The sequence below is a fragment of the Hylobates moloch genome, unplaced genomic scaffold (assembly GCF_009828535.3).
Source record: "Hylobates moloch isolate HMO894 unplaced genomic scaffold, HMol_V3 SCAFFOLD_8, whole genome shotgun sequence".
NCBI classification, from domain to species: Eukaryota; Metazoa; Chordata; class Mammalia; order Primates; family Hylobatidae; genus Hylobates; species Hylobates moloch.
Genome location: NW_026652283.1, coordinates 43,108,968 through 43,121,907, shown reverse-complemented (window position 1 = coordinate 43,121,907; position 12,940 = coordinate 43,108,968). Strand labels below are relative to the sequence as shown.

At 41.8% G+C, this 12,940-nt stretch overlaps 1 long non-coding RNA gene across 2 annotated transcripts in view; it reads right to left on the bottom strand.

Annotated features, from left to right (window-relative positions):
• Positions 1 to 11,630: 11,630 nt before the first annotated feature.
• The window catches only part of LOC131384025 (uncharacterized), a 94,008-nt gene continuing 92,698 nt past the window's right edge, over positions 11,631 to 12,940 (bottom strand). For both annotated transcript variants that reach the window (XR_009214500.1, XR_009214499.1), the window contains exon 3: positions 11,631 to 11,733. This is a non-coding gene — a long non-coding RNA (uncharacterized LOC131384025). The remainder of the gene's footprint in view (positions 11,734 to 12,940) is intronic.

Below are 12,940 nucleotides of genomic sequence, written 5' to 3'. Positions count from 1 at the left end.
CACAGCTGGTGGGGAGTGAAGACCCCAGGGGTGATGCTGGAGCAGAATATGAAAAGAACAGAGAGCCAAAGGGGGCTGCTGGAGGACACCAAGATTTTAGGGGGAGCAAAGTCAGGGCAGACTGGAAGCTTCTCGAAAGGAGCAGCCAGTGAGCTCAGAAAGAGTGAACTCATGAGAACCAGGAGAGAGTGGTTAAAGAAGAAGGAACTAGTAAATAGCACATATGTCATGGAAAGGTCAAGAAATCAAAGGCCTAAAAGCACGTTACAGTACATGCTTTCTCAGGCCAGGGCAGGCCAAAAAGTGAAGCAGTGACTGCCCTGAGTATGGACTACCAGTGCCCAGCCAAGCAAGGCCAACCTGTGAAGCTCACGTAAGAACTGTGAGTCAGCCAGGGGCCCTCAAAACGGAACCTCAAGGCTCTCGAAAGGCAATGTAGAGGAGGAGAGGGGCTGAACCACTCTGTATGAGACCGTGAAACCCTGGCAGGCCTCTAAACAGCTCTGAGACAGTTTCCTAATCTGCAAAAAGGAGATAATATCCAAACTTCATATGAGGGTTGTATAAGAATTGGATGACATCATAAGATACCCAGTATACAATGGGCACTCAAAGGTTAGTGTTCTCCACTATTTTAATATAAAAATATTGATCCCTAATGATGGTCCTGAATCACCAAGAAAAAGTTACATTCAGGTCAGTTACGCTTCTTTTGGAAACACGGGGAAGGGTGCAATGGACTTTAGAAGGATTCCCAGTAGGCCGGGCGTGGTGGTTCACGCCTGTAATCCCAGCACTTTGGGAGGCCGAGGCCAGCAGATCACGAGCTCAGGAGATCAAGGCCATCCTGGCTAGCATGGTGAAACCCCGTCTGTACTAAAAATACCAAAAATTAGCCGGGCATGGTGGCGGGCGCCTGTAGTCCCAGCTACTCAGGAGGCTGAGGCAGGAGAACTGTGTGAACCAGGGAGGCGGAGCTTGCAGTGAGCCGAGATTGCGCCACTGCACTCCAGCCTGGGCGACAGAGTGAGACTCTGTCTCAAAAATAAATAAATAAATAGAAATAAAAATAAAAATAAATAAAAGAAAAAGAAAAGAAAGATTCACAGTAGAAGTCACATCTGTCTTATTTTCGAAGACGGTTGGTCTTGGTGATGGGGTATCCCTGGCATGACCACCAAGCTCCCCTTCAGCACCATGATTTAGTGGTTTTTGCTGGAAGGAAGTGGGCATCTGCCAATTAGCTCCCTGTTCAGAAGTGATGGGGAGCTTTCCCGGCTAGTCTAGAAAGATCCAGATGGCTGGGGAATGAGAGGAAAGCCATGCAGAAGCTCACAGAGCAGCCCCAGACAGGGTTCAGGTTAGGAGAGTAAGGCTAAGTTGTTCTTAAAATGACTGGTAAAGATTCAGTCACAGTTAACATTTACTCCAAGTACTGAGCGAGGCACGGTCACATATCACGTATCACACGGTCTCAGTTGTCACTCTCACCAACCTCAGGAGGAAGATGGAATTCTCCTCTATCTCACACATGGACATGGAGATTCTGTCAAGTGAAGTGATTTTCTCAAAGTCACGCAGGTGGCTCTTGGACGGGAACGAGTGCCTGTGGTCAGGAAGGAGAAGTAAGCTGGATGTGAGGAGTTGGGGAGGAAGCCAATGAGGGAGGAAGCTGTGGGCAACGTGATGTCTGGGTTTCACTCTGATACATTCTAGCAGAACAGTACCAGGCACAGGGAGGGGCTGGGACCTGGCCTCACGACCACCACCATGAAGGGACCGCTCTGCAAGTGACAGACCAGACACCTGGGCAGGCAGAGGCGTTTCCATCTAGCAGGAGCCCACCATCTGCAGACATGTATCAAAACACTGCCATCACTGTCCTTAGTCTACGACTTAGGGAAGGAGTCACGACAAGGAAGGGAAGAGGTTTGAGGGCTGCATGCCTAAAACTGAGCCCACTGGTATCCATGGTGGCCAGGAGGGCAGAAGCAACCAACACACCAGCTATGAGTCCACAAGGCCCTGGAGGAAGTCTCAGGGTCAAGTGGGAATGAAACAGACATAAGAAAACCTGAAACAGTGGGCTTTCCAAGAAACATGTAACACAGCACATGGGGAGCACCCCGGGGGGTTCCTGGCACCGAGCAGGCGCTGCTTTCTTCTTTTCACCTCGTGATTGTCAGATGAGGATGCTGAGGCCTGGAAAGGAAGAGCAACATCACATACATAGAGAACTAGTGATCCCGATTGCCTACCACCCAGAGGCCCCAACCCTTAGGCACTTGATGACCCCTTCCTCCTGAACCAGAGTGATGTGTCAGCTACAACACCACAGCAGTTCAGATCATGTTAACAAAGGTAGAGCCTGGACTGCACTGCCCAGCACTGGAGCCACTAGTTCTGTGGAGTTCCCGAGCACTTGAAACATGGCTAGTCCAAATGAGATGCTCTGTTAAGTGTAAAAACACACCGGATTTGAACATTTTGTATGAAAAAAGGTTTCAAGTATCTCATAAATGATTTTTGATACTGATTACATGCTGAAATAACATTTTGACTACATTTGGTTAAGTGAAAATATTTTTAAGTTAATGTTACCTATTTCTTTTTACTTTTTAAAAAAGATGGATGCTTATTTATTATTTATTTATTGAGATGGGATTTCACCCTGTTGCCCAGGCTGGAGTGCGGTGGCACAGTCATAGCTCACTGTAGCCTTGAACTACTGGGCTCCAGCAGTCCTCCCACCCCAGCCTCCCAAAGCACTGGGATTATAGGCGCATGCCACCATGCCCAGCTCCTTTTATTAAGGTAACCACTAGAAAATTTACAATTATACACGTGGCTCACATTATATGATCACTGGACAGCACAGGTCTTGGTGTAGTAGGAGATGGGGCTGCCCTATCCTGTTCAGAGGACTGAACTGAATCCTAGACTGCACATCTCAGGAGGCACCTAAGCAAAGAGGAGTAGATTCAGAGCATGAGGAGGGTGGGGAAGGGACTCAGAATGAGGTCACAGCATTACACAACTCTAAGGGCACCACTGATGGCATGGTCCAGCAGGCATATGAGCCATGTCATGTAAGGGACAGTTGAAGAAACTGGACGTGTTCCACCTGGAGAGAAGACTTGGAGAGGGGATGTGATCACTGTCTTCAAATAGCAAAGGACAGTCACGGGACACTGGGGACAGATGTGTTCTGTGTGGCTTCAAAGAGGAGAGCTGAGATTCGAGGGAGAGCTCCAGGGAGCAGACTTCCACTTTAAGGAAGGCCCAGGGCCCTCCAAAGCCAGGCTGTGCTTCCTTTTCTGGGGTCACAGAGAGGGAATGGCATTTGGGGCCCCTTGGCCGATTTGCCTTGGGAGGGGTGAAGCACGGAAGAAAGAAATGTGTTGGATTATCTGCAGTGGAAGAGGTCCTCACCTTGAGCCTCTGGAGCACCTCTGGGCTGGGTGGCTGCCCCAGGAAGGCCAAACAGAGGGGCTCTCTGAGGTTTCAGCCTAGTAATAATAACACTACACAATTGCTTATTGAGCATCTATTACATACCACGGGACTTCACACATATTATTACTGTGTCTCTCGCCTACCCCGAGGAAGTGGGTACTATTTCCCAATTATTAGGTGGATAAGGAAACTGAGGCTCAGAGAGGAGGAATGCTTTATCCCAGGTTACACAGCCAGGATGAGCTGGGATTTGAACCCAGTCTGGCTGATCCCAGGGCCCACAGGCATGGGGTGGCCTCCTCAGGGAGCCTGGAGGGGCAAGGGCCAGCTAGAGCCCTGGGGAAGCTGGGTTGGTTCTTCACGGGAAGCCAGGGCCCCACTGGGCTCTCCAATTAGCAAGAGCAGAGAAATCAGAGGCAGCAACAAGCTCTGCTAATGAGCTGCCACATTAAACAATGAGTCACACTTCCATACGGTGCCGCTCCAGCCCTAACCCGGAACAAACAAGCTGTGAGAAACAGTTTACAAAACAGCGAGGTGTGACTGTCTCCCTGCTGCCGCCCGCCGCTGCTGCCACCACCACGGCACTGCAGCCACCACGGGCCCACCGCCCACGGGCACACACAGGTGCAAGGGGCAGGCCCGGGAGGGGGCTAAACAGCCAGCCCTGGCTTCTGAGCTCAGGGGGAGTACCCTTCCTTGGCAGTGACCCGGGGACAGACCCTGAGCTGCAGCTTCCACTGCACTCTAGCCATCTCCTGGGATGCAGGGGTTCTGTCATTTGGTCACTCTGTGACCTAGGGCAAATGACTTAATCTCTCAGGGTCTCAGTTCTCTTATCTGTATCGCGGGGATAATAATATCTAGCTCATTCTTTAATTGTGAAGACTAAATGTGATCATCACGTAAACTTCCTACTACAGAGCCTGGCACAGAGGATCTATGCAGCAAACCATTCCCCCCGCCACCCTTGCATCCTTCCCTTCCCCTGTATAGGGAGTCCAGTTCAGAGCTAGTCTTGTAGAAATCCCCCATTAATGGTGTCTGCCTTCCTTTTCCTGACATATATTGTATTTATTTGTGTCCCTGGCTTACCCCCTACTGAAATATGGGATCCTGTGAGCCAGGATTTGTCTTACTCATTTCCACACTCTCAGGCCCAGCACAGGAGGCGGCAGGGTGCAGTGGGAGGAGCATTAGGCATTAGGGACAACAACTGTGAGTTCAGATCACTCCTCTGGCAGTTATTATCTGTAGGATCCTGAGCAGCTATGCTAAGAACCATTTATTGAACACTTCCCTGTGCCAGACCCAAATGCTTCATGTGTTCTATCCCATTTAATCCAGAGAGGTGTTACTGTCCCATCTCACCAACAAGGAAATAAGCTCTCAGAGCAGCTAGGTAGCATGGTGTGATGTCTTCGTAATTGTCAACTAGGCTCAGCTGAACTACGTTTCCCAGAATTCCCTTTCCTGTATGTTTCAGGTTAGAATCCCCTAGTGGTTCTGTTTCTCTGATTGAAACCTGACTGATACACATGGCCAAGTTTCCAGAGTAAGATAGTGATGGAGCTGGAGTTCAAAATGGGTGTTCCTGTCACCCAGCTGAAGATTGTTAACTACTCACTCTGATAATAATAGCTAACATATAGTAATTATGAGCCAGTTATATATTTACTCATTTAATTCCCCGAGCAATCCTATAGGTCATTTCTATCATTAGCATCTCAATTCTTACAGGTGGGGTAACTGAGGCACAGAGAGGTTAATTTGCACAAGGTCACATAACTAAGAAGTGGGAAATCTGAGAGTCAAACCCAGATTGATTGGCCACACAGTCCATCTTTTTATCTGTTACATTCTTCTACCTCTCAACTCTAGTATACTACAACTTAATCCCTAAGACTCAACTTTCCTCATCTATAAAATGGGGATAGTCATACCTAATATACAAGATAGTTGTGATAATTAAGTGTGGAAATGTAGTTACAGGGCTTCTGGACAGAAGAAATAACAGGGAGTCGATCCACCCTCTCTCCTAAAGCAACTGAAAACCTACATAAAATATATGAAACAACAATTTTCAGACACTGAACATAAGGCAATACAAAACAGCAATTCCTCTGAGACAAGAAACTAATGAGGTAAGCCCTACACTTGCCAGCTTCTACCTGGGGAGAGTTTCCAGGCTGCAGCACAGGAGTAGCATCCAAGCTATTAGAGCTCCCTGAGTGGAGGAGACAGAACAGAGAGTCTGAGAGGCCAACACGACAAGAGTTCACAGGGCCGAGAACTGGAGAGGAGAGCTTCTCCGAGAGAGAGCTCCAAAGATCTGCAGAGCGGCCCCTGAAAGCCTTCAGGGGAATATTGAACAGTATTTGTATGTGAGGAAACTACCCAGGTTTAAGAAAAGAATATCCCAAAGGAGCAGAGGAACCAGTTTCCAAAGACCTGGAGTGGTTTGCGTCCCTGTCAACCAGAGTGGAAAACTTCATAAATCACAAAGCGTCATGTAGAGTCCTTAAAAGGGCATTGCTTTAACAGAGGGAGGAAACGTAGTGGTCCTGCCTAAGAACGCTGCAAAGTGAGCCTCAAAAAATCAAACTTTTCAAGTAACTTAACTGCGTCCCAGAACAAAGTTTAAGAATATTTAAGAATATTAAAATGGTCAGCACACAAGGTAAAGTTCATAATGTTTCATATCCAACAAAAAACTACTAGGCATGCAAAGAAACAGAAAAATACAGCTGATAATGAGGATAAAAAATTAAGCAATAGAAACATACCTGGCCAGGTGTGGTGGCTCACGCCTGTAATCCTAGCACTTTGGGAGACCGAGGCAGGTGGATTACCTGAGGTCGGGAGTTCAAGACCAGCCTGGCCAACATGGCGAAACCGTGTCTCTACTAAAAATACAAAAAATTAGCCGGGTGCAGTGGCACACCCCTGTAATCCCAGCTATTCTGGAGGCTGATGCAGGAGAATTGCTTGAACCCAGGAAGTAGCAGTTAATCACGCCACTGCACTCCAGCCTGTGCTACAGGGTGAGACTTCAACTAAAAAAAAAAAAAAAAAAAAAAAAAGAAGAAACATACCCCAAAATAGCACAGAAGATAGAATTAGTATACAAGCCATTAAAACAATTATAATAACTGTATTCCATAAGCTCAGAAAACTAGAGTAATGACTGATCATGTAAGTAGAGAGAAAGGGGAGAAAAGACCCAAATCAAACTTCTAGATGTAAAAAAATACAATGTCTGCAATGAAAAATGACACTGGATGGCATTAACAGCAGATTTGAATTAACACAGAAGAAAGGACTGGTACATTTGAAGACATATTAATAGAAACTATTTAAAATAAAATACAGAAAAATATATATAATGATATATATGTATATGTAAAATGAACAGCTCATCAATGAGCTGTGGGATAATTTTATGCAGTCTAACATAGTGCAGTTAGAGTCTCTTAAAGAGGAGGGGAGCATAAAAATATTTAAATAAATAACCAATAATTTCCCAAATGTGATACAAACCATAAACCATGGATTCAAAAGTACCAACAAACATCAAGCACCAAGGCATGTAATGATTAAATTGCTTAAAACCAGTAATAAAGAGAAAATCTGAAAAGTAGCTGAGAAAAAGAGACACATTATATACAAAAGAACAATGAATGACAGCAGACTTCTAATTGGAATACTTCAAGCAAGAAGACAGTGGAATAACATCATTAAAGTACAGAAGGTAAAAAAAAAATGAAAAAAATGTCAAGCCAGAATTCTGTACCCAGTGAAAATATATTTCAAAACAGAGGAGAAATGATTACTTTTTCCAACATAAAAAGTTGAAAACATTCATCACTGGCAGACTTGATCTACCAGAAATGTTAAAGTCCTCGAGACAGAAGGAAAAATGACACCAGATGGAAATTCTAATCTACACCAAGGAATAAAGGGCCTCTGGAAAAGTAGTTATGTGAGAAAACATTGAACACTTTTTTATTCTAAAAGTATCTTTAAAAGATAATTTATTGGTTAAAGCAAAACAACAAGTATTCTGGGTTTATAACATATACAGAAATTAAACACATGACAACAATAGCCTAAAGGTTGGGAAGGAGGAAGGAGAAGCATGCTGTTGCAAGGTTCTTACTCTGTGTGAAGTGGTATAATATTACTCAAAGTGGTTTGGGATTGAGGATGTACACTATAAACCCAAAAGTAACCACTAAAATATAGTTGTATCTAATTAAGCTAATAAAGGAGATAAAATGAAGGCACAAAGTATCCAATCCAAAAAAGGCAGAAAAAGAGGGGAAAGGGAAGAAACGATACGTGGGACAAATAGCAAGCAGGTAGATTTAAACCTAATCATATCACTAATCGCATTCAATATAAATCGTCTAAATGCCACGATTAAAAAGCCATATTGTCAGATTGTTTATACAGAGCAAGATTCAACTCTATGTTGCCTATAAGAAATCCACTTTAGGCTGGGCACAGTGGCTCATGCCTATAATACCAGCAACTTGGGCGGCTGAGGTGGGCAGATCACTTGAGCCCAGGAGTTCAAGACCAGCCTGGCCAACATGGCAAAACCCTGTCTCTACTAAAAATACAAAAATTAGCCAGGTGTGGTGGCTACCTGGGAGGCTGAGGCAGGAGAAGCGCTTGAATCCATGAGGTGGAGGTTTCAGTGAGCCGAGATTGTGCCACTGCACTCCAGCCTAGGCAACACAGCGAGATTCACTCTCAAAAAAAAAAAAAAAAAGAAGAAAGAAAGAAATCCACTTTAAATATGAAATAAGTTAAAAGTAAAAATTATGAGTAAATATGTACTGTGCTAACAATAATCAACAGAAAACTGAAATGACTATATTAATATAATACAAAGTAGATTTCAAGTAAACAATATTACCAGAGATAGTCATTTCATAATGATAAAGTGTTTAGTTCATAAAGAAAATATAATAGTGCCAAACATTTATATACCTAATAGCAGAGTTTCAAAATACATTAAGTAAAACCTGATAGAATTACAAGGAAAAATGGACAAATCTACAATTATAGTTGGAGATATTTCAATGTCCCTCTCTCAATAATTGATAGAACAAGCAGACAGAAGATCAGCAAGAATATATAGTAAACTTGAACAATACTATCAACCAACTAAACTGAGATTTATAAAACACTTTACCCAACAACAGAAGAATACATACACACTTTTCAGTGTACATAAAAACATTTATCAAGATAGACCATATTCTGACCATAAAACAAATTTCAATACATCTAAAATTAGTCAAAGTATGTTCTCTGACCACAGTGGAATTAAATTACAAATCAATAACAAAAAGGGATCTGGAAAATCCCCAAATAGTTGAGAACAAAATAAGACACTTTTAAATAACCTACAAGTTAAAAAAAAAAAAAATAAATCAAAAGAGACATTAGAAAGTATTTTGATCCATGTGAAAATAAAAATGCAACAGTATCGGAATTTGTAGGATACCACTAAAGCAGCACTTGGGGGAAATTTATAGGACTAGACACCTATATTAGAAAAGAAGAAAGGTCTCAAATAGTGTTATCAGCTTCTATCTTAAGAAATAGAAAAAAGAAGAGTGAATTTAACCAAAATCAGCAGAAAAAAGGAAATTAAATAAAGATCAGAGCAGAAATAAATGATATAAAAAAAGCAACAAAGAAAATCAATGCAATCAAAAGTTACGTGGTTTTTTTTTTTTTTTTTTTTTTTAAAGAAGATCAAATGACTATTGGAAAAATACCAAGTGAATTGTCTGCAGCAGAGCACATGTTTTGGAGTCCAACAGACCTGATTTCAGTTACAGCTCGGGTGTTATTAATTATGTGATTTTGGATTGTCCATGCCTCGGTTTCCTCCTGAATGAAATGTACCTGCCTTGCTGTTTCATACATTGCTGATGAGGGTAAAAATGTAAAAAATTTTAAATGCATTTTCCCTTTGACCCAACAGTCCCAGTTCTGGGAGTTTATTCTACAAGAAACTCTTTTTTTCTTTAACAGCTCTTCTAAGATCTAATTCCCATACCACACAATTCACCCATTTAAAGTGTATAAGTCAACAAATTTTAGTTTGTTTTCAGAGTTGTGCAACCTTTACCACAATTTATTTTAAAACATTTTCATCTCTCCCCTAAAATTCCATACCCATTAGGAGTCACTTCCATTTTCTACCAATTTCTCCAGCCTTAGGCAACCACTAATCTACTTTCTCTATATAAATGGAATCATACGTGATCCTTCATGACTGGCTTCTTTCGCTTAGCATAATGTTTTTAAGGTTCATCTGTGTTGTATCCTGTATCAGTACTTCATTTCTTTTTATTGCCAAATAATATTTCATCGTATGGATATGCCACGTTTATCCATTCATCAGTTGATGACATTTGGATTATTTTTATTTTTTGCTATTATGAATAATGCTGCTATGAACAATCATGTACAAGCTTTTGTGCAATTTTATGAACATGTTATTATTTCTCTTAGTTGTATACCCAGGATAATTTCTGGGTCACATGATAACCCTATGTTAACATTTTGAAGAACTTCCAAACTGTTTTCCAAAGTGGCTGTGCCATTTTACATTCCCACCAGCAATGTATTAGAGTTCCAATTTCTCCGTATTCTCATCCATTGTCATGGACTAAATGTTTGTGTCCCTTCAAAATGTATATGTTGAAGCTCTATGTCATTGTATTAGAGATAGGACCTGTGAGAAGGTGATAAAAGTTATACCTTTATCATAAGGGTGAGGCCCTAATATGGCTCTTACAGGTGCCCTTATAGGAAGAGGAAGATATTTATCAACCCATGTTCATAGCGGTATTACTCACAATAGCTACAGTGTGGAAGCACCCCAGGTGTCCATCAGTGGATGAATGGATAAGCAAAAGGTGATATGTCCATACAATGGAATATTCCTCAACCCTAAAAAAGGAAGGAGATTCTGCAATATGTTATAACATGGATGAACCCTGAGGACATTATACTAGTGAAATAAGCCAGCCACAAAAAGACAAATTCTGTATGATTCCACTTACATAAGGTACTTAGAGTGGTCAAAATCATAATGATAGAAAGTACAATGGTGATCTCCAGGGGCTAGGGGGAAGTGGAAATGGGGAGTTATTGTTTAATGGAGTTTCAATTTTATAAGATGAAAAGAGTTATGGAGATGAATGGGGGTAACGGTTACACAACTTTATGAATGTGTTTAATGCCACTGAACTATATGCTTTAAAATGGTTAACATGGTAAATTTCATGTTGTATGTATTTTAGCACAATAAAAACATTGGAAAAAAGCTGCCAATATATTATTTATGATCTCATTCAAATATGCAATAAAAGTATAAAAACGTAATTTCAGGTCAGTGGTTAACACGAGGAGAGGGAGCAGGAAGGGATGAGATTGGGCTTTAGCTATGCTTTTAATATTTTTATTTTCTACAAAAAGAGAGAGTTCTGAAGTAAACGTGGCAAAATACCACACATCTGTTAAATCAAGTGAATGGGCTATATAGAGGTCAATTATATTTTTCTGTACTTTACTGTATTCTTTAAATATTTCATAATTTGAAATCTAAAAATTAAAGTAAGTTGATAAAAACAAAAGAGAAAGAGACACCAGCATACGTTTGTGTGCTCTCTCTCTGTCCCTCTGTCTCTCTCTCTCTACACATGCAGAGGAAGAAAAAGGTCCTAGGTACTCAGTCCAACAGTGGTCCTCTACAGGCCCAGAAGAGAGGCCTCACCAGAAACCAAATCAGCCAGCCCCTTGATCTTGGACTTCCCAGCCTCCAGAACCATGAGAAATAACATTTCTGTCCTTTGAGCCAACCAGTCTGCGATATTTTGTTATAGCAGCTGAAATGAACTAAGACACTTGTTATTATGTGCCTTTTTGATTATAGCCATCCTAGTGAATGTGCAGTATCTCACTGTGGTTTTGATTTGCATTTCCCTAATGGGTAATGATGGTGAGCATCTTTTTTATGTACTCATCATATCTTGTTTGGAGCAATGTCTGTTCAAATCCTTTGTCTGTTTTTTCAATTGGGTTATCTTTTTATTGTCAAGTCTACAGAAACTCTTGTACTCATATGAAATGATACACACAAAGCCTGTTTGTTGCAACACTGTTTATAGTAGCAAACAGATTGGGAACAATCTTGGTCTTCATCACTGGGAACTGTGTAGTTTATCCATACAATGAAATATTATGCAGCTGTGAAAAGAGAGAGAAAGGTCACAGAGTAATTTATGAAAAGTACCCCAGGGTATATTGCTAAATGAATAAAAACAAGCAAGGTGTATAACAGAATGCATAATATTCTTCTTTTTTCCAAGAAGAGAGAAAAATAATATAGATTATTATTTGCTTATATTTTTCTTTGCTTTTTTTTTTTTTTCTTTTTGAGACAGAGTCTAGCTCTGTTACCAGGCTAGAGTGCAGTGGTGTGATCTCGGCTCACTGCAACCTCCACCTCCCAGGTTCAAGTGATTCCCCTGCCTCAGCCTCCAGAGTAGCTGGGACTACAGGCATGCACCACCACACCAGGCTAATTTTTTTTTTTTTTTTTTTTGTATTTTAGTAGAGATGGGGTTTCACCATGTTGGCCAAGATGGTCTCGATCTCCTGACCTCGTGATCTGCCCACCTCAGCCTCCCAAAGTGCTGGGATTACAGGCATGAGTCACCGTGACCAGCAACTTATATTTTCATAAAGAACCATAGGAAGGACCCACAAGAAATATTAAAATATGATTACCCATGTGATAGGAGGTGAGTTAACAGGAACAAGGATAAAACTGAAACTTTTTATTGTATAGCTTTGTGTATTATTTTGATTTTTGAACCTTTTAAATGTATTGCCCAAAACACACAAAAAATTATATATGAAAAGCTTAAAATTTACATAAAGTGACCAGCTCTTCATAGGTGCTTCCCTTGAGCATAGGCCTGATTCTTTCCCCTGCAGATAGACGTCCTTCCTGGCAGGACAAGACTGGGCCATGACCACACAAAGCTCCAAGTTTACGTCATTCTGGACCCCAGAGGAAAGATCAGCATTTTCCTGCCCAGCGTTTGTAGATAAAAATCTCAAGGAAGGACACTGATTGGCTCTGCTTCATCACATGCTCATTCCTGTGGCAAGAAGCAGCAACTGTAATTTACTGAGTCATCTGAGCCACAGTCACAGGAGTGGAGGGGGTGAGGGGGCGTCACTTCTTCAAAGAGAAGAAGATGCTGTTATCAGAGAGGGAATGGGATGCTGTACAGATCAAAACAACAGGCATCCACCCCAGCAAATGACAGTTCTTAGAGTGTGATACATGTCATGATATAGGTCAACACAGTGGGCTGTGGGAGCCCAGAGGAGGCAGCAGTCTAGCCAGGAAGACTTCCTGGAGGCGGTGACGCTCTGTCTAGGT